At 34.9% G+C, this 20,662-nt stretch overlaps 1 long non-coding RNA gene across 1 annotated transcript; it reads right to left on the bottom strand.

Moving 5' to 3' along the window:
* Positions 1–7,154: 7,154 nt before the first annotated feature.
* On the bottom strand, positions 7,155–17,795 carry LOC116575808. Its single transcript, XR_004279957.1, has 5 exons — positions 17,712–17,795; positions 14,771–14,912; positions 11,541–11,587; positions 11,002–11,103; positions 7,155–7,358 (listed from the first exon to the last, which is right to left on the bottom strand). It is a non-coding gene; the product is annotated as an uncharacterized LOC116575808 (long non-coding RNA).
* Between the last annotated feature and the right edge of the window lie 2,867 nt (positions 17,796–20,662).

Below are 20,662 nucleotides of genomic sequence, written 5' to 3'. Positions count from 1 at the left end.
AACTAGCCTATCACCTTGGTTAGAATTGGCACCCAAAAGGCAGGGTCCACTCTCCCTGGTAGCTAGGGAGACAGTATGTGCGCTCCATTGATTGGATGTTCCCACCTGGCTTGACCTGACCTTGTATCTGGGCTTTGCAAGTAAGTTCCTCCAGAAGGGGCAGGGTCAATTTAAGTTTACTGCATAGGGTCAATCTAAGTTTACTGCATAAATGACAAAATGCTCCCCCTGGCCAAGTAGGCCCTTACACTCAAGACCAGAATCTAGCTGAGCCGATTCTTTAGCCTTCTCAGCCTAGCTGGCAGACAGTTGATTGAAGGACCTGCCATCAAAGTGTATCAACTAGTCTCGAGGATTTCAGCCATCAGCCATTCAGTTCTTCCCAGGTGACCCAGGAATTTTCTGAGCATAATACAGTGGTTCTTTTTTTTGCCACTAAGTTGTGACTAACTTATATCATTAGCGTAAAAAGTACTAAATTTAAGGGAACATATTTAACAAATTAAAAACACATTACAAATGTATTATGAAAATAAAATACATAAAATTTTATGAATAAACATAATAGAGTGGACAAATAAATATAAATTTTAAAATCTGAATTGTGTTCATTAATGAATGATTGGACCATAGGAGGCTATTTAAAAATTATAACAGTTTAGAAGGTGTCCGATTATTCCAACTGGAGTTATATTAGGCAGATAGCATTATCTTGTGCCAATTGCTTGTTAGTACCATTTTCAGAAACAAACCCTAGACTAACTGGAGAATTAAACAATATAGAATGTGTAGTAACTATGAACTGAGTTTCTCTCTTTATTCTGAATGTCATTTGTTTACCTCCTGGGGTGGGGTGGGGATAAAACTTAGCTCTTGTACTGAAAGTAGGCCAATATATTGGAAATAAAATTCAAGAACTAATGCCCAGGAACAAATTACATTCCACACTGAAAGTAAGGTATGCCAACAGAGAGCTGAGATGCATATTATTCAAGTGTGCAAAATGACTTCTTCATGAGGATTTTATAAGAGATGAATACTAAATTGGCCAGACTACAACAGGCAAATCGTATGTTAGATCAGAAATAGACACTTTAGTTTCATGAGTCATTGGCTTGGAAAACTGTCTTAAAGGTATTAAGGAAGGAAAAGAAAAAGAAGAAAAAGCACAATAAAACATAGAATATCTATCACAAACTCTGTCAGCAGGGGTGAGAAAAAAGCATGATGCATGGAATCGTAGAAACAGGGAATCCAATTTATCAGGAAAAACTTTTCATACCTGGCACTTTTTTGACACGAAAAATTGCAATAACAACATTTTCTCCCTGAATTAAGATCCCACCATCTATGAAAGGTAACACAGTGATCAAACATTATACATGACATAGTTTTAGATGATGAAACTGATATTTTAAAGTTAAAACTTTTCCACAAAAAGTTATTTATCAATTATGTGATTAATTTCTCAAGTATAATATATTAAAACAAAACATTTAAACATATATCACTTTATCAATAGTGTTAAAGTTGAGTAATAAACTAACTGTACAGTTTAAAATACGCTTCTGTTAATTCGATACAGTGATCTGAAACTTAAAAAAAAACTTTAAAAAGTATATTAAAATCACGGTAAATATATATTTTCACTTCTACCACATTACAACCACAAAACTATATAGAATACATGTCCATATCAACAAAGTTATCATGTTTTTCAAATTTATTTTATTTTCCAGTTTTATAGAGCTATAATTGAGAAATAAGGACAACATTGTGTTTTCATATAATGTTTTATATGATTTTAAGTGATTACCATCATCAAGCTCATTAATATAACATCTTCTCACATATAGTTACCATTTTGTGTGTGTGTGTGTGTGTGTGTGTGTGGTAATCTACTTTCTTAATATCCACACTTATAGTAAATTTTAAGTATAAAAGTATTTTAGGACCTCTTATAACTCAATAGGAAAAACCAGACATTTCTTCAAAGAAAGCAGATAAATAGCCAGCAGTATATTGTGGGTGTTCAATATCACTAACCATCAGGGAAATGCAAATGAAAACCACAATGAGATATCATTTAGCAAAGATGTAGAGAAAAAGGTACTCTTGTGCATTGTTTTGAAACTGTAAATTGGTAAAGTCATTAGCGAAAAGGAAATGGAATTCCTCAAAAAATTAAAAATAGAACCTTCCATATGACCCACAATCCCACTTCTGGGTATACATCTAAAGGAAAGAAAATCAGTATCTTGAAGATATATCTGCAGTAATGTTTACTGAAGCATTATTCACAATAACGAAGATATGGAAAACAGCCTAAGTTGTCCTAACGACTTCGTCCTAATTGTTTGGATAAAGAAATTGTGGTGTTTAGATATAAAGTTAGATTGTGAACAGTGAACTCATATGCAGGGAGCAGGGAATTTTCTTAGAAGAATGTAGATGACGGAACAATTCCTTCTAGTGTGCAAAGAAGTGAGATGAAGACATTCTTAGGGCAGGGAGAGTTGCTGACAGAACAAAACGTATGTGAAGATAGATAGAACTATAAGAGTTTTTGAGGAAACTAAATAATGGTATATAGAAATGTGAGGGACAAATTTCAGAGAAGTCAGTGGGAAGAAACCACTTGAAAAAAATTTTAGAGGCACACCCTTATTTGCTAAGCTGAAGAGATTAAGTGTAATACTCAAAAGATTTGGAAACTCTGAAGTTGTGTACGGAAATAAAAATTATAAGTTTACACATTGTTAGAGTACTTGGACAGAATGCAGAAGAGTACTTCCCAGGTGGCTGGTGCTCCCCACAGTGAACAATGGAAGAAAATCTACTGGATGGGGAAAGAAAATAACATGACTACTGTTCATCTATATAAAAATAAGAGTGAAATATTTGCTATTTTTTAATTTGTTCATTTTAATTCTCTGATATGTCTTATGGGGATTGATTTTTCTTTAAACAAAACATTTACAATATTATTTTTAACTAAAATGAGGTGGAAGCTTTTTGGTATTTGCCCATAGAGTTGAAAACCTATGTTCCTGCAAAAACCTGCATACAGATGTTGATAGTAGCTTTATTTATAACAGACAAAACCTGGAAGAAACCAAGATAGCCTTCATTCAATGAATGAATAAATAAACCATGATACATTCAATGGACTATTATTCAGTGCTAAAACAGAAATGAGCCATGAAACATGAAAGCCATGAAAACACAAATAAGAAACAAATTTACATTACTTAAGTGGAAGAAGCCAGTCCGGAAAGACTACATGCCATGTAATTCCAATTATATGTCATTCTGGAAAAGTTAAAACTGTGGAGACAATAAAAAGATCAGCAATCTTAGGGGTTGGAGGCAGGGTACTAGGGAGTGCACAGAGCACTTTTATGGCAGTGAAAATACTCTAGTATATTATAGGATGACACATGCTATTTGACATTTGTTCAAACCCATGGGATGAACCACAAGAATGTATCCTAATGTAAATGTCCAAAGACTTTGGGTGGTAATGCTGCCTACATGTAGGTTCATCAGTTCTAACAACTGCCCCACTCTGGTGGGCAATGCTGATAATGGGGATGGCTATTTATGTATCTGTGTGGGGTTAGGGGTATATAGGAAATCTCTGTGCTTTTCTCTTAATTTTGCTCTGAACTTAAAAATGTTCTATTTTTATTTTAGACAGAAAGTAGATTAATTTTGTCTAGGGTAGACATAAGAACTGGGATTTACACACAAAACATGGGGGTGACAGAAATGTTCTAAAACTGGATTGTGATGATTAGCTGTACAACTCTAAATTTACTAAAAATTATTTAATTTTGGGGGGTGACAGAAATGTTCTAAAACTGGATTGTGATGATTAGCTGTACAACTCTAAATTTACTAAAAAATTATTTAATTATTACACATAGAATAGATGAATTCATAGTGTGGAAATTATACCTTAAGAAAGTTTTGTTAAAAAAATTATTTTTTAAAATTGTATTTGAGAGAGAGAGTTGAGCTGGGGGTTGGGGGGGAAGAAGCACAGGGAAAAGGAGAAGCAGACTCCCCACTGAGTGGGGAGCCCAGAACAGGGCTTGATCCCAAGACACTGAGATCTTGACCTGAGCCAAAGTCATATGTCTAACCTACCGACCCACTTCTGCCCTGAAACTTTTTAAAAAATAAAGTCTGAAAAGAAGAGGAGGGAAAATCATGAAAGTATTTTCACTGATCAGAAGCTTACTAATTTTATTTTCTCTTTTTAAAATACTTTTCTTGTTAAATGTTTCAAAGTATTTTGAAACTTAAAAATGTACAAACTGAGGGTTGCTGGGGGGAAGGGGGTTAGGAGAAGGGGGGGTGGGGTTATGGACATTGGGGAGGGTATGTGCTTTGGTGAGTGCTGTGAAGTGTGTAAACCTGGCGATTCACAGACCTGTACCCCTGGGGATAAAAATACATGTTTATAAAAAAATAAAAAATTAAAAAAAAATGTTGTGTTTTTTTCATCGATAAATAAATGATTTCAGTTTTTTTGGTAAGCACGTTGTTGTGGCAAATAGCTCTTAATGTTGCAGGAACTTGCAGTGATTTCTGGAACAAGAACCGTGCCTCCTCGCCTGTCTCTTCAAGATAAAGATGTTATTTTTTTGTTTTTTTAAATAATGGATGATAAAGCATTTACCCAAAAAATCTTGTGCTCCCAAGAGAATATTTTTAAAATGAGTGGAAATGTTTCAACATTATGTGATTTTCTTTCTAAAAATTAGTAGCTGACATTTCACTAAACTTAACAGAACTTGTCGACAAACTCAGTAGATTGAAATATTCCCAAATTAGGGACATCGGCAGTTGTGTAACAAACTTATTATAAATATTGTAACAACATTTTTTAGAAATTCAAAAACTAAATGATATCAGGAGATAAGAGAATTGATTGCCTTAAAATAAATATAATCAGTCTAATAAGGGCAGTCAATGATGCATTTTTCAACTGTTTAACATTCAAATCTAGTTTTTTAGCTTTTTTTAGAGTCAGATAGGTATTCTGTATGAGACTATAATAATGGATACATGACATTGTGCATTTATCCAAAGCCATAGAATTTTAGAGCAACAAAGAATGACCCTTAAGGATGCAAATAAAAAAACAGTTTAGGAGATTGTGGATCTCAGGAAGAAAATAAAAATGTTATAAAGCAATCCAACTGTATTACATATATGAAATTGTTTCATGGCAGGGTGTGGGGGGAAATGTACTTGCTTAAGTAACTTTGGAAATAAATGAAACCTGAAAGAGTTGAGGGAAAAGGAAATGATGGAAGGGCTGTACTCTGGTTTATGAAGTTATCTTGAGGGAGTCATCAGTTAACAAGTAGAATGCAGATACTTCTATACATAAATACTCCTATACATAAATATAATAAACAATTAAGTAAGTGGATGGCAGATGATAAGAGTCACTCCTCCCCCTGTTCCAGTGAAACTTTACATATAACCAAAGAGAAGGAGAAACATTCCAAATAATTTATGTAGAACCCCTACTCTCCAGGAAGAGGAGTGTGGCTCCTTTCTTTAAGTGTAAGTTAAAGCTGCACTTAGTGACTTTCTTTCCAAAGAGAACTGCAGTAAGAAAAAAAACAAAAACAAAAAAACAAAACAAAAAAACCCACAACAAAACAATACATTTCTAGGGGACAATTTGACAAACACTCTCTCAGCCAGGTGATCACAACATCAACATTATTAAGTAAAGCTGATACTGTGTACTATTGATGTAATGAAAATGACACTATCTCTGTGGTCCTTCTCCCAAAAACACATAACCCCAGTCTAATCATGAGACAAGAAAAAAAAGGCACAGCAGATACCAATTGAGGAACATTCTACAGAATAGTGACTAATGTTCCTCTGAACTGTCATCAAGACAAGGAATGTCTGAGAAATGTTTCCCAGCCAGGAGGAGTGTATGGAGACATAATGCTAAATGCATGACATGGAATAGAAAGGTTACAGTAGGTAAAAAATAGGCATTCTGGACACAGGATGAACTTTAGTTAATGATACTATATCAATATCGGTTCATTATTTGTAACAAATGTATCAACCTAATTTAAAATATTAAAAGAGGAAACTGGGTCTACATATACGGGAACATTCTTTACTACCTTTGGAATTTTTCTAAATCTAAAATTTTGCTGAAAGTAACATTTCATTTAAATACACTACATGGGGTGCCTGGGTGGCTCAGCGGGTTAAGCATCTGCCTTCAGCTCAGGGCATGATCCCAGGGTCTTAGGATGGAGCCCCACCTCCTTGCTCAGAAGGGAGCTTGCTTCTCCCTCTCCCTCTGCCCGCCTTCCACCAGTGCTCTCTCTCACTATCTCTCTCTCCTCTCAAATAAATAAATAAGACCTTTAAAAAAAAGTTTAAAAAATTGAAAAAAAACCACATCCATACACAACTAGACAAAAATAAAAATAGAAATGAAGTTCCACTTATCATGAGTTTATATCCTATTTTTGGAGACAGGTTATCAACAGATATATGCCAGATATATATGCATATATATTCACACAATGATAAGTATTATGAGAAAATTAACAGATGTAAAAGAGAATAGCCAGGGTGCTATTTCAGGGAGTTTGATTAAAACAGACCACTTCAAAGAGGGAAAATCTAAATTAACTGAGTTGAAAATACTGTCTCAGATATAAAGTAAGAAAGGAGCGTGTCACAGTGGGAATGATCAATCCTGTCAAATGCCACTGAGAAATTTAGAAAGGTGAAAATTTAGTACCAACTTCAGATTTTTGACACTGCTGGAAAGGACAGTCGTGCCCAGCCTGCTGACCCTCGCATGGTTCCCTAAGCGGGCCATGGGCCTGAACACTTTTTAATGTGAAGATAAAAATCCTTCACAGCTTGTGCCAAGCATATTGCTTTGTTTGGGAATCTCTTTCTGTGTTCTGGGTTTGATGTGCGTATCTTTGTTCTTCTTAAGAGTGTGTGTCCTAGGGCACCTGGCCAGCCTCAGTGCTCTATGTGTTCCCAGCAGAGAGGGATGGGGTTCTTCACCTTAAGCCCAAGAGGTCACTGGGGACCAAAGCTTACTATTGAAGTTGAGCTTTATCTGTCTTCTCTATGCAAGTAAAACATCATTCCATCCAGGGCCTATGTGAGTCATGTCTTTTTGGTGACCTCGACATCTGCAAATCATACACTGAGTTGACATCTTAGAATGGCAGTTGCTGCAGGTAGATATTGTTCTGCTCTTTGCTCTTCTTTGTACAGTGGGGCGCCTCTGTTAGAGGTGGGAGCCAGGGTCACGGCTTGACAGATGTAAGTATGTGACTCTGAAAAGAATGGTTAAAGCAGAGTATTGGGGACAATGACCCAGCTGGCAAGGGCTCTAGACAGACCTGGAGGTGAAATGTGTGCAAAATCGTGAGGGGATAAGCTGAATCCCATAAAACCTACGCAACGAGGGCCATGTTTTTTACACATGAAGGTCTTTTTTCTGTCATAAGGCATGCTCATTTGCAGTGTTGATTTCCAAGACACCAATGTGACTGTGTTGTCACAGTGCTGTTAGGAATGTGAATACTTTTCTAAGTGGGATGGTAAGTCACTATAATTTTATTTTTGTTTGTTTGAGAGTAATATTTAGATTTAGTAACCTCAGGATATACAAAATGCATTTTGTGATTAAAAAAGAAAAAAATAATAAAAGTGGATGTTTGCAGACCTGTTGGGAAAGCTGTTGGATTGGTCAAGGAGAGCCGTCATTAGATCAGAGTATGGTGATGCGAGTTGGGCTATAGAAATGTGAAGGGGACAGTAGCTCTTCGGAAACGAGATGGTTGATAAACTCAAAGAAGTCAGAAAAATAATGATCCTTTTCAGCCACACTAGTGTAAGAGGACTCTTTTACACTCCACAGTATTGTTAGTTATAGAGGGGAAAGTCTTGCTCCATTTGAGACATGATTATGGTAAGTTTCCTTGGTAGCACCTAAGTGAAGGAGAGTGGGCATATATGGTTTTGAATTCAGAAAAGAGGTCTGGACAGAGATGTAGGTTTTTGAATGTTAGGCATATCAGTTGTTATTAATACACTGGGGAATGAGTTTGCCTCATAGAGGCAGTACAGCGAGAAGAGAAGATAGCTTGTTCTAGGAACACCATGGGCCTTGGAAGAACAAGTGAGGTCTTTGGGAGGAAGACCACAGAAAATGGAATTCAAGTAGAGAGAATATTTTAAAAAGTCAGTGAGAGGACAGTCATGAAAAGTGTTTTGCAAAAATCAAAAATAGTGCTAAAAAACCTGTGCTCGTGGCTTAAAAGCATAGAGGTCATTAATGTCTCTGTTGAGAACTTGGGAGTGTGCCAAGATGTGAATTTAGTCTCTGTGTCTCTCTATTATCTATCTATCTGTCTGTCTATCTATCTATCTATCTGTCATCTATTATCTATCTGTCTGTCTATCTATCTATCTATCTGTCTGTCTATCTATCTGTCTGTCTGTCATCTATCTATTATCTATCTGTCTGTCTATCTATCTATCTATCTATCTGTCTGTCATCTATTATCTATCTGTCTGTCTATCTATCTATCTGTCCGTCATCTATCTATTATCTATCTATCTGTCTGTCTATCTATCTGTCCGTCATCTATCTATTATCTATCTATCTGTCTGTCTATCTATCTATCTATCTGTCTGTCATCTATCTATTATCTATCTATCTGTCTGTCTATCTATCTATCTGTCTGTCTATCTATCTATCTGTCCGTCATCTATCTATTATCTATCTGTCTGTCATCTATCTATTATCTATCTATCTGTCTGTCTATCTGTCTGTCATCTATCTATTATCTATCTATCTGTCTGTCTATCTATCTATCTATCTGTCTGTCATCTATTATCTATCTGTCTGTCTATCTATCTGTCTGTCTATCTATCTATCTGTCCGTCATCTATCTATTATCTATCTATCTGTCTGTCATCTATCTATTATCTATCTATCTGTCTGTCTATCTATCTATCTATCTGTCTGTCATCTATTATCTATCTGTCTGTCTATCTATCTATCTGTCCGTCATCTATCTATTATCTATCTATCTGTCCGTCATCTATCTATTATCTATCTATCTGTCTGTCTATCTATCTATCTGTCTGTCTATCTATCTATCTGTCCGTCATCTATCTATTATCTATCTATCTGTCTGTCATCTATCTATTATCTATCTATCTGTCTGTCTATCTATCTGTCTATCTATCTATCTGTCTGTCATCTATCTATTATCTGTCTGTCTGTCTGTCTATCTCTTGTCTATCCGCCTACTAATCTATCATCTATCTTCTCTCTTCATCTCTCATCTTTATGCGTGGGTTATAGTTGCAAATGCATGTTAGACTGACCTTCTCAGGGATCCAAATTATTAGCTTGCTCGAATCACCTACTTGTCCATTCTTGTCTTCCTTGCACAGTTGGATTAAAATCCGTTTTAGAGTGACCACCGTATCTATGCAGTGTTGCTATCCGCCTTCCTCCCCACAACAGTTTACATAACACTGAAGTTCAGAGCTCTGGCCTAGTTTTGTTATTATGTACACAGAGATTTAAAAACAGTACAGAGTGAAGCCATAATATCCTTATTAATAGTTTTATTATACTCACTGGATTCAATTACTTTTATATTCTTTACATTAACCGGATGATCTTCAGAACCCTCTAGATATTGATATATATGTTCAGACAACCCATGCATTGGAAAATAAAATGAAACAGTTAATGCAAAACATACTGCAGATACAAAATCCTGCAGATTATCACTAAGAAAATCAGTGAGCATTATTTAAGTATTTATTCCTTCTGATTTAGTATATTTATTTAAAGTTTGCTATGCACTTTTAATGTTAACGTAGAGTTAATTTTGTTTTAAATGGGTTATTTAATTAAATTTTCTTGCAAAACATATGATGTAGGTATTACTATTGCCACCACTTGACAGAAAAGAAAAAGAAAGTAGAATAAGATTAAACCAGATGCCAATTACCTAGTCACCCTTGTTATCTCCTCCACACAAATTATGTTTTTTAAATTGCCATTCTTCTGACTATTCATTTCTGGTTCTTATATTGAAATGCCTGTTTTTTGAACAATTGAACATTTTACTTTCTACATATATGCAGATAATTTGCAAAAATGGCATGATAATTGTCAGAGAATATCTACAGCCTAAGTGTGTTGCTGGTAACATATTGTAAATGTGTTGTGTATTATTTAAACAATCTTCCGCATGATATGTGGATTTAATAATTTTATACATTCCCCTCATTGTTTAAAAATCATAAAACTATGCTATAAACCTGAAATGGTCAATTTGTCTCAGTTCTATTTCTTTTATATTCAATCGCAGAGAAATAGTTCTAAGCCATCTGGCTGCTCAAAGAAAGTGAAAACTTGCGTTCTATTTTGTGTTCTCTTTTGATAGCAAGCTTTGCTTTTTGGTTTATGGAGCATATTGCAAAATTTCAAGCAATGGATAATTGCAAATTACTAGCAGCAGGTGCACAGACTATTGACTTACTAGTTTTATAATATAAAAAATACATTAAGAAAATGGCTAATTTATTATCATTGACTATTCTCTCCTATGAGTACTTATCATGACATTTTATGAGAGATAAAAGTTTCATTTTAACTTGTCATTTGTTTAACAAGCCAAAATATCCATGATGATTTCTAAGAATGAAGGAGACAACATATATGTATAATGTATAATTCTATTAGGTTTAGTTATGTATCATCTAGCACCACTTCAGTGCTTAATTTACTATACTTTCAAAACCATTATTGATCTTAGGTATAACTTGGCATATAGTAAAAACTCTAAGGAATGGAAGCTGCTATATTTATGTATTGATTCAAATTATCAAACTATTGTACCTGTTAAATACTAAACACACATACCATAACACAGTATAAATACTTACCTTTTTATTGGTTTTATCTCTTACTGCCATCACCAAAACTCATCAGGAAAAAGTTCATATCCTTTAAAATACATGTATGTCAACTTGAACAGAGAACAAATACTGAAATGCAAGAATGTTGTTTAGAATGGCAAACAATAGGATAAAGCAAATTCTCGATATTTTTTTTCCCCCAATAATCAAAGTGAACGTTGTATTCTAGTGGGTTCAAGGATCTGAGCAAATTGCAGCAGAAATCTGATTTGTGGGTGTGGGTGTCAGGGTTTGCCATCCCACCAAAAAGCACTTTTTTGACACAGCAGTGTGTCTCAGAACTCCATTCAGTTTTGACAATATCTACACAACGAGTCCACAAGTAAAAGATCACTGGGACTGAACTGCCCCCCACCCGAATACACCTTCAGAAGCCAGATCCAAGCCCAGGTTATTGGCTTGATTCTGACCGACTGGGTATAAATCAAAGGTTCCCACGAACCCTTTCCTTAATTCCACTAGCCTGCTAGAACAGCTTATGGAATTCAGAGAAACCTTTTACTTACTAGATCACTGGTTATAATTCCTTGCAGAGGTTATAATTCAGGAACACCTAAATGGAAGAGGGGCATAGGGCAACATATGAGAGAAAGGCCTGGAGATCGGGGTCCTCTCCATTCTCCCCACATCTGCATGTGTTCACCAACATTGAAGCTCTCTTAACCCAGTCCTTTTAGGTTTTTATGGAGGCTTCATTACAGATGCGTGATGGAATAGATCATTGGCTATTGGCAATTGATTCAACTTGCAGCCCTTCTCTCCTCAACAGGAGATAGAGGCTGGGAATGAGACTGAATATTCCAACCCTGGAATCACAAGGTTGGCTCTCCTGGCAAAGGGCTCCTGTTTTAAGTGGTTCCAACATCACAAAACACACCTCATTAACCTAACAAAAGAGACCTCCCAAGCTCTAATCACTTAGGAAATTCCCAGGGTTTAAGAGCTCCTACCAGCAAGGAAACCAAGACCAAATACATACTTTATATTTTAGATTATAATACCACATAGTATATCCAGATTAGTTGCAATTGCTAATTTCCCATCTACAAATTCACCTTTTTCTTCCAGTTTTATTGAGAAATAATTAACATCTATCACTGTATAAGTTTAAGGTGTTCAGGTTGATGGTTTGACTTATATAGATTATGAAATGATGACCTTAATGGGTTTAGTTAAAATCCATCTTCTCATAAAGATACAGTAAGGAGAAAAGAGAACAGAAGAGAGAAGGGAAGGGAAGGAAAAAATATATATACATCCTTATGATGAGAAACAGGATTTACTGTCTTAGCAACTTTTCTCGCATATCATACAGTCCTCTTATCTCTCACGCTCTTGTTGCACATTCCGTCTCTTGTACTTATAACTGGAATTTTGTACTTTTTTTTTTGATCCAACTCAATAAAGCCTATCAAAATAGAAGTAAGAAAAGTATACAAGAGAGATAACCCAGATATTCACTCCTATTTATATTAACATATCATTAAGTATTTTGTTCAATGTCAATATTTTACTGCACTTCTTCTAATTTTGTACCAAAATAAAGCATCACATCAGTACATTAACATGAATAAATAATTTCTATTTTTTTTGAAGATTTTACTTATTTATTTGACAGAAAGAGTGAGAGGGCACAAGCAGGCAAGCAGCAGAGGGGGAGACAGAAGCAGGCTCCTCGCTGAGCAGAGAGCCTGATGCGGGGCTTGATCCCAGGGCCTGCGGACCTTGACCTGAGCCGAAGGCAGTCGCTTAATAACTAAGCCACCCACGGGCCCCAATATAAATAATTTTTTAAAAATATATAAATAATTTAAAGTCCAGGGATGAAATTAACACTTTTCTCATAAAAGACAACCTAAAACCTCCTATTCTGTTAGGTTTAGTTATGTATCATCTAGCACCACTTCAGTGCTTAATTTACTATACTTTCAATACCATTATTGATCTTAGGTATAACGAGAACTTACCCTGATCTTCGTCATCAGGCTTCACTATCATTTACCTTTTTTTTTTTTTTCTTTCTAATATATTTGAGAATTACTTTTTGTCTAGTTCCACAAAAGTATTTTGGGGCTTAAATGAAAATGACACTGATCCTATAAATTAATTACTACTAATACCATAGGGCCTTTTCCCTGGACATTGCAATTATTTTAACAGACTTGTAACTAATCCTTTGTGTATGTGTATGTGTGTGTGTCCTTTCTTTCTCCAATGGCTTCTCTTCTGATTCTGGAAAATAAAAAAAGAAATCCTTATGATGGTTTAGAGTATCAAGTGAGTACTCAGGTCTGATTTCATTGCCTGCTGTTTCCTCTCTTGCTTACTCTGTTCCAGATAAAACAGTCTCCCTTGATGTTTAAATGTGTCCTAATCCAGCAATGTTTACACCTCAGTATTTCTCTGCTTGCATTCTCTTTTCTTTTCTTTTCTTTTTTTGTTTTGTTTTGTTTTTAAGATTTTATTTATTTATTTGACAGACAAAGATCACAAGTAGGCAGAGAGGCAGGCAGAGAGAGAGGGGGAAGCAGGCTTCCCGCTGAACAGAGAGCGAGATGCGGGGCTCCATCCCAGGACCCTGGGATCATGACCTGAGCTGAAGGCAGAGGCTTTAACCCACTGAGCCACCCAGGCACCCCTCTGCTTGCATTTTCTTTTGTAGCATAGTGACACTGAGGTCGTGTCCAATATTTGTTGTTAATAGTTCATCCATCTCTAACAGTATCTTCTCTACGATTCAGTTTTAGTTTCCTCCATGTAATAGTAATACCAAATAAAATGCTTATTTTACTTATGAATATGCTTATTTTCTGTCCTCACTAGAAGGAAAACTGCATGAGGGTAGCATTCTTTGTCTCTTTTATTCACCAGTGCTTACCCCTGTACCCAACAGGTAGTAGTCACTCTATTAATGGTTCTTAAATGAATGTGCACAGGAATGTTTGAGAGTAAAATCATGTCTGAATGAATGGATGGTGTCAGGTAAAAATAAAAGTAGCTAAGACATAATGTGCTAGTAGAATGTTTTGATTAAGGTAAGATTTAATAAAAATTCCTTTGAAATAAGATTATTATATATGATCTATAAAAGTGCTTTTGAAAGATTAAAAATATTTAAAATAATTCAGTTGCTAATTAATTTATCTATAATATAGCAAATATCGATGGACTCTATAAAAATTATATTTTCATTAGGAGTCCATTATATTCAAATAGCATATACTTAATAAACAATTACACATTAAACCTAGAACATTAGCCTATTTTTCAACATTAATGTAGGTCTAAGTTTCCATGATCAATAGACAAAAATGACTTCCTCTCTTTCTCCGTTGTCACTAGCTGAAGTTAGTTCTATTCTCAGCAGTTTTATGAAGAGACTCTGTTGGGGAGAAACTGAGTTCTCCTAATAAAATCCCAGTAGAAATAAGGAACTCAGGCCTTCAGCCAATAGCCATGTGAGGGAATGGCTGGTCCCACTTCAGTCCTAGTGAAGTCTTTGGATGACTCACTGAAAAGTTTGCACCAAAACCAATGAACTAAACTGTTCCACTTAAAGATTACATAAGATAATACATTTTTTCAGCCACTAAACTTCAATAATTTGTTGTACAACAATGGGTGATTAATAAACCCTGTTATAGGTAGAAGCAGTATTATCCCTTTCTATAACAGGCTGAAGTTGAAAATAAAATCTTTCCAGTCTTGCATATAATTGAGATAAAAAATCACTTACATAAACTTGTTTTTGTTTTTTTTTCCATAGGTGAAAAACAATTATACTTATTTTGTCCCTATTTCTGTTTTACATGAAACATATCATTTATCAGTGGAAAAATATACTTTCTCAGATGATTCTTGTAATGCTCTTCATGGGCCTGGAAGGACAGAGGACAAAACTAAGTCATAAAAATGCACGTGATCCTCCCTATTTTTGAATTATGTATTTGTGAATTCACTTACTTGCTAAAGTTTATTTTTAACCCCCAAATCAAAGCTTGTGGTATTTTTGAGGTCATTCAAGGACATGTTCAGAGTGGTGAACGAAAGAGGAGGAAAAAAAAAAAAGACAGAAATGAGATGGTTCAACCGAAGATTGAGATTCTAACACATTTCAAGAAGATAAAGCTGTAAGCATGACAAGTAAGTTTGGGTTTTGAGTCTCCTAATTGTCTTGTGAAATCCTGGATCTGTCACGTCTCCGGCAGAGCAGTCCCCTCAGGGTTCTGAAGAGCAGGGTCCGGTAATATCCAGAGGACAGATTGCCAAGAGTATTCAGTTAGACTTATGTGTGGACAAGGGCTGGCTTCATTCATAGTTCAGTGAGTCACATAGTTCAGTGAGTCAGTGTTGTTATTGTAGCTGTTAATATTATTCTTAAAATCTTCACTAAATTTGTGCTGTCTGTAAGACTGTGTTATTCCAAATGGTGACTAGTATGGCTCAGTACGCTTCTCAGTATTATAAAGCAAATAAACAAAAACATAACACAATTAGTTTTCATGCCCCTCCTCAAGGAAAATTTACATGACTCCTGTTTATCGGAACATTCCAAAGTGTATGTGATAATTCTTATATTTTTAAAAAAAGAGTAAAATTATTTGGGAGAAACCTAAAGTTTTTATACTTTTATTTAAATAGGTACCTCATAAATAGGCATTTCTATGATAACCAAACCCCCCAATTTTTCATATGGCAAAAGATATACATGTTTCTCATATAATGAACTGATTGTACTGGTGTTATAGTTCCTACTATGGATATTATCAGCATCAAATTATTTTAACAAAATAAAGAAAAAAAAAAGAAACCATATAGAATGATAACTCGTGGGGAATCACAGATTTAAAAGGCAAAAAAAAAAAAAAAAAAGAAAAAGAAAAAAAAACAAAAAATTAAAAAACCAACAACTTACAAATTTAACTGAGAAGTGAAAATCAGAGAGTAAGCTGGCGTTTCTTCAAACTAAACCCCATCCTTAATGCTAAAGCACCTTCATTTTCCATAGCACATTCAGACAGAGTTTCATAAAAAGGCATTTCAATTTAATTTAAATTGGCTGAAACAATCAGATAGCTTTTTCTCTCCTAAATGACTTGCTTTTGCAATGGATGTAAAAGCTATTAGCTTTTTTTTTCCTCCTAAAAGTAGGTATGAGGTATGAGGATTTTGTCTCTTGAGATACATTCTGATTATTAATAAAGAGGTTGTGAAAATTGAACATGACTTTCAGCCAACACCGTAACACAGATTTTGTTAAGTGACAAGTGACATTAAGAGCCCTTGAGAGACAGGTTTCTGTCAGAGGAAGGAGATTCATGTTGGTGTAAAGGGAATAAAATATTTCCATTATAGAGAGGTTTAATTTCATTTCTTACCTGAAGATTAGAGTAAACTAAAGAGAACTTGTTGTTCAAGAAATTGTTACGACATCTGACTTTGGTAAAGTCCTGTCTGACTTCTTGAACATAAAGAATGCCATGATCCTTTTCCATTTTCCTCAAATTCTCAAGTTTCTTATTCAGTTTCTGGCTCTGGTCTCTGTCTTGTAATGATGACATAAATATTTCCATGTTCATTTTCTATTTCCTTTCATTTATGATGCTGCGAAATTATTAAACTCTACAAGAACGTGATGGCACATTCAGGTATCATGCCTCAGACTTTGGCATTGCTCAAAACTGCTGTGTCCCTCAAATCTCCAGTTTAATCACCAACTTCTGTCTTTCAGTCTTTCTTATAACAGCTCCTTTTCTTTCTTCTCAAACGCCTGGTGTTTCTGTTCTTGACACCAGATTCTGTGCATATATAATCTCCAACTAAATTACGGTAATACAGTTCATAATTTCATCATGCATTTGCATCTGGAATTATTTAATCCACCACATAATCCCTAATATTTTTGCATCAATAATTTCTAACCATCAGTATTCTGTATTGTTGGTGTTGAGTTTTAGGAGAAAGTAGAGAATTTGGTTAGTGGAACCTACTATATTTGACTTTTTCAAATTCTTTGAGCTTTTTCTTTTATTCAGGAATAGTTAAAGTCATTCCTTATGTCATGCATGTTGTCTGTTCTTTCTCTTGAGATGATTCAATTCTATCTTCTGTGAAAATGCTCTAAAGTTGATAGCTCTAAAATTAAGATTTTAATTTTCTAATGAATTTCCCATATACTGGCTCCTCCCGCTCTCTCTTCTCTCTCTCTCTGTCTCTCTTCTCTTTAGATAGATAGATAACCAGCTAATTGATTAATTAAATCTAAAAGTTAAAACCAAAACAAAATATCTACTCCCTTCTATAATCAATTTTTACTACACACAAACCAGTATATTTTCTTTTTTTAGATTTTTAAAAAAATTATTTGACAGAAAGAGATCACAAGTAGGCAGAGAGAGAGAGAGGGAGAAGCAGTCTCCCCACTAAGTGGAGAGCCCAATGTGGGCCTTGATCCCAGGACCCTGAGACCATGACCTGAGCCAAAGGCAGAGGCTTAACCCACTGAGCCACCCAGGCACCCACCAGTATATTTTTTATAAAACATTTAGACAAAATAATCCATTGATCTATCCACTTATTTGTTCTTTTATATGATTATTTCCTTACTCAAAAATATTAGGCACCAACAAACCAGTCACTGTCCTAGATTATATGACAGAAAGATTAATAAGGCATACCTATACTAAATCACTTAATGGTCTAGAATAGAAGATCTAGAGTTAGGTATTTTAAAAAGCATCATAGCAAGTTTAGTAATAACACCCCACCCAAAAGTGTTGCATAATAGGAATAGAACACAGAATGCAATGTATAGAATAGAAATGCAAAGTGAAAGTAAATAAAAGAACACAATCAGAGGTGTGGATATAGATAATATTTGTAGAATCTATTTGTGGAGAATTGGCTGCACGTTAGCTAAGTGATCACCAGTTACCCCAAATAGACTCAAAATGTTATTTCTTTTTTCTTTCTTACTTTTTTTTTTTTTGCTGTCATCTCTGTCATGTTGATTGAATCTTCTTGTGTGTTCCCTTAACACTAGTATACATCTCTGTAGTTACCACATCTCACTGTAATTATAGATTGGTAGTACCTGTCTTTGTCTTCCATGAAACAGGTTATTGATGTTAATGAGAACTCATGGTTGACTTTATATCTCAGCATCTAATTCAATGATTTGAACACATTTGACATTGTGTAAATGTTTGCTGAACAGAACCATTAATCATCCAAGTTTCTATATCCTAAAGAACATGGCTTCTAAGGTCCAGGTTACAATACCAATGGTTGGATGTTTGACTCAGTTCATTTCTAGCACCATATACTTGAGCAATTCTTTGAGCTGTCTTCCTCAGTTTCTTTACCTATAGACTGGAAAATGACATTCTTCTAGGATTATTGTGAAGATTAATTGATTTGAGCATTAACAGACCCTAATAATAGTCAGTGCTACATAAGATAGCTATTTTGTTTTACACTTTCTTTGTCATTTTAAGTAACTTCTACTCTAGTTCACACACACTCACACACACAATCTATTTTCCCTTACGATAGTTTTCAACTGGATTTTGTACCAGCACTTCTCTCTTCTAATGTATCATTCACACTACTATAAAAATTCATGACCTAAACCAGATAGAACCAAATAATTTTCATCATGTGATTTTATATTGACTACAATTCCATCCCTTTCAATCTAGTACTCAAGGATCTCAATGAAGTATAACAAACTCTTCATTTTCATTTTCAAAAATTATTAATTTTTAACAAGCTTTATTGAATTTTAATTTATAGACCATATAATTCACATACTTGAACTGTACAGTTTGATGTGATTTTTAGTGTATTCATAAACAACTACGACCATCAGCACAGTCAATTTTAGAACATTTTCAACACCTCAAAAATAATCCTGCAACACAGGTATCTCTTCCCCACTCTTTCTCAGTCCCCACCTAGCCCTAAGCAAACACTAATCTACTTTCTATCACCTATTCTTTCATAAGAATGGAATCAAATAGTCTGTGGTCTTATGACTGAAACCGACTTCTATCAGCATACTGTTTTCAAGATTCATCTGTGTTATAGCTCGTGTCAGTTGCTTTGTTACTTTTTATGGTTGAATAGATCTCTGTTGTAAAGATATACCACATTTTGTTTATCCATTTATCCTTTGATTGACATTTTGGTTGTTTCCACCTTTTGGGTACTGAGAGTAATGCTGCTATGAACATTTATGTACAAGTTTCTGTATGGGAATATATTATTTCTCTTGATGATATATCTAGCAGTGGAATCACTGGGCCATATGGTAACTCTAAGTTTAAAAGTTTGAGGAACTGCCTGACTGTTTCCCAAAGCTGATACATCATTTTGCATTCCAGCCAGCAGTGTATATGGGTTCTGATTTCTCTCATTCATTCCCAATGCTTGTTGTTATCTGTTTTTTTTTTTTAAATTTTAGTCATCCTACTAGATTTGAAGTGGTATCTCACTGTGCTTTTGATTTACATTTCCCTGATGACTAATGATGTGGAACTTCTTTTCTTTTTATGCACTTGCCATTTGTTTATCTATCACGGTCTTTAGAAAAATGTCTATTCAGAGCCTTTGCTCATTTTTAATTAGATTTTTTTTCTTTATTACTGAGTTAAAAAGTTTTTATATATATTCTAGATACTAGTCACTTATAGGATAAATGATTAATACATGTTTTCTCTAATTGTGCAGTGGGTTTTTTTTTTCACTTTCATTATGGTCCTTTGAAACACAAACCAAACAAACAAAAAGGTTAAAAATAATTTGGATCAAGTCCACTGTATCTGTTATTTTCACAGCCAGGTAAATTTGTGTTAAAATAAAAAAATCACTTTAATACAGTAAACTTTAAAATAATTAAACTTAAAAAGAAAAATAAAAGCCCTTTGATCCCAGGGAATCCAAGTGGGATAAACTTACATAGGCATTTGAAATTTGCATAAAGAACAATTAAAAACAACAGCAATGTTTTTCCTAGCTCTAGTAGATAGTTGTGTTCTACCTGTGGTCCAGGTATCTTCTCACGTAGCAAGGGTGCCCGACGGCCCAACCGTGGACATTCCCACACAAAGAGCTGTCTGTGACCCAGACAGAGGTTTAGATGTTGTGGAGGGGAAGTGCTAAAAGTTCCTTCCAGATGCAGCATAAAGAGAAATAAGGAGATCTAGGAGAAACATTCAAGAGATTTTGGGAATGCTAACAATGTGATGTCTGAAGAAATATACCAAAGCTCCCAAAAGTACTAAATCTCTTTGTTCAGCTGGCAGTCAACTGCAGAATGGCCCACTGAAGTGCCAGAGCATTTAGTCTGCATGAAGTTTCTACTTGGGATTTTCCTCATAAAACTTCTCAAACACACTCACTCTGCTTTTATCCGTAAGTTAAAGCCGTGTTTGGTAAAGGTAAACAGAAAATGCTATTTTATCCCTAAAACATTCCAGCCGATATGATATTGACTTGGTGATGGCAAAAGCCAAGATGTAGTCAATGAATGTACCGCTAGCTTTGTAGGTAAATGTCTTCTAAGGTAGATGTAAAACTGACTTTGTGTTGTAATTCACAGAGCTGAGGTAACAAAGAAAGAGGCAAA

Source organism: Mustela erminea, chromosome 17, assembly GCF_009829155.1.
Source record: "Mustela erminea isolate mMusErm1 chromosome 17, mMusErm1.Pri, whole genome shotgun sequence".
Taxonomy (NCBI): Eukaryota; Metazoa; Chordata; class Mammalia; order Carnivora; family Mustelidae; genus Mustela; species Mustela erminea.
The sequence above is the reverse complement of the archived record's forward strand: the minus strand, read 5'-3'. Positions and strand labels throughout refer to the sequence as shown.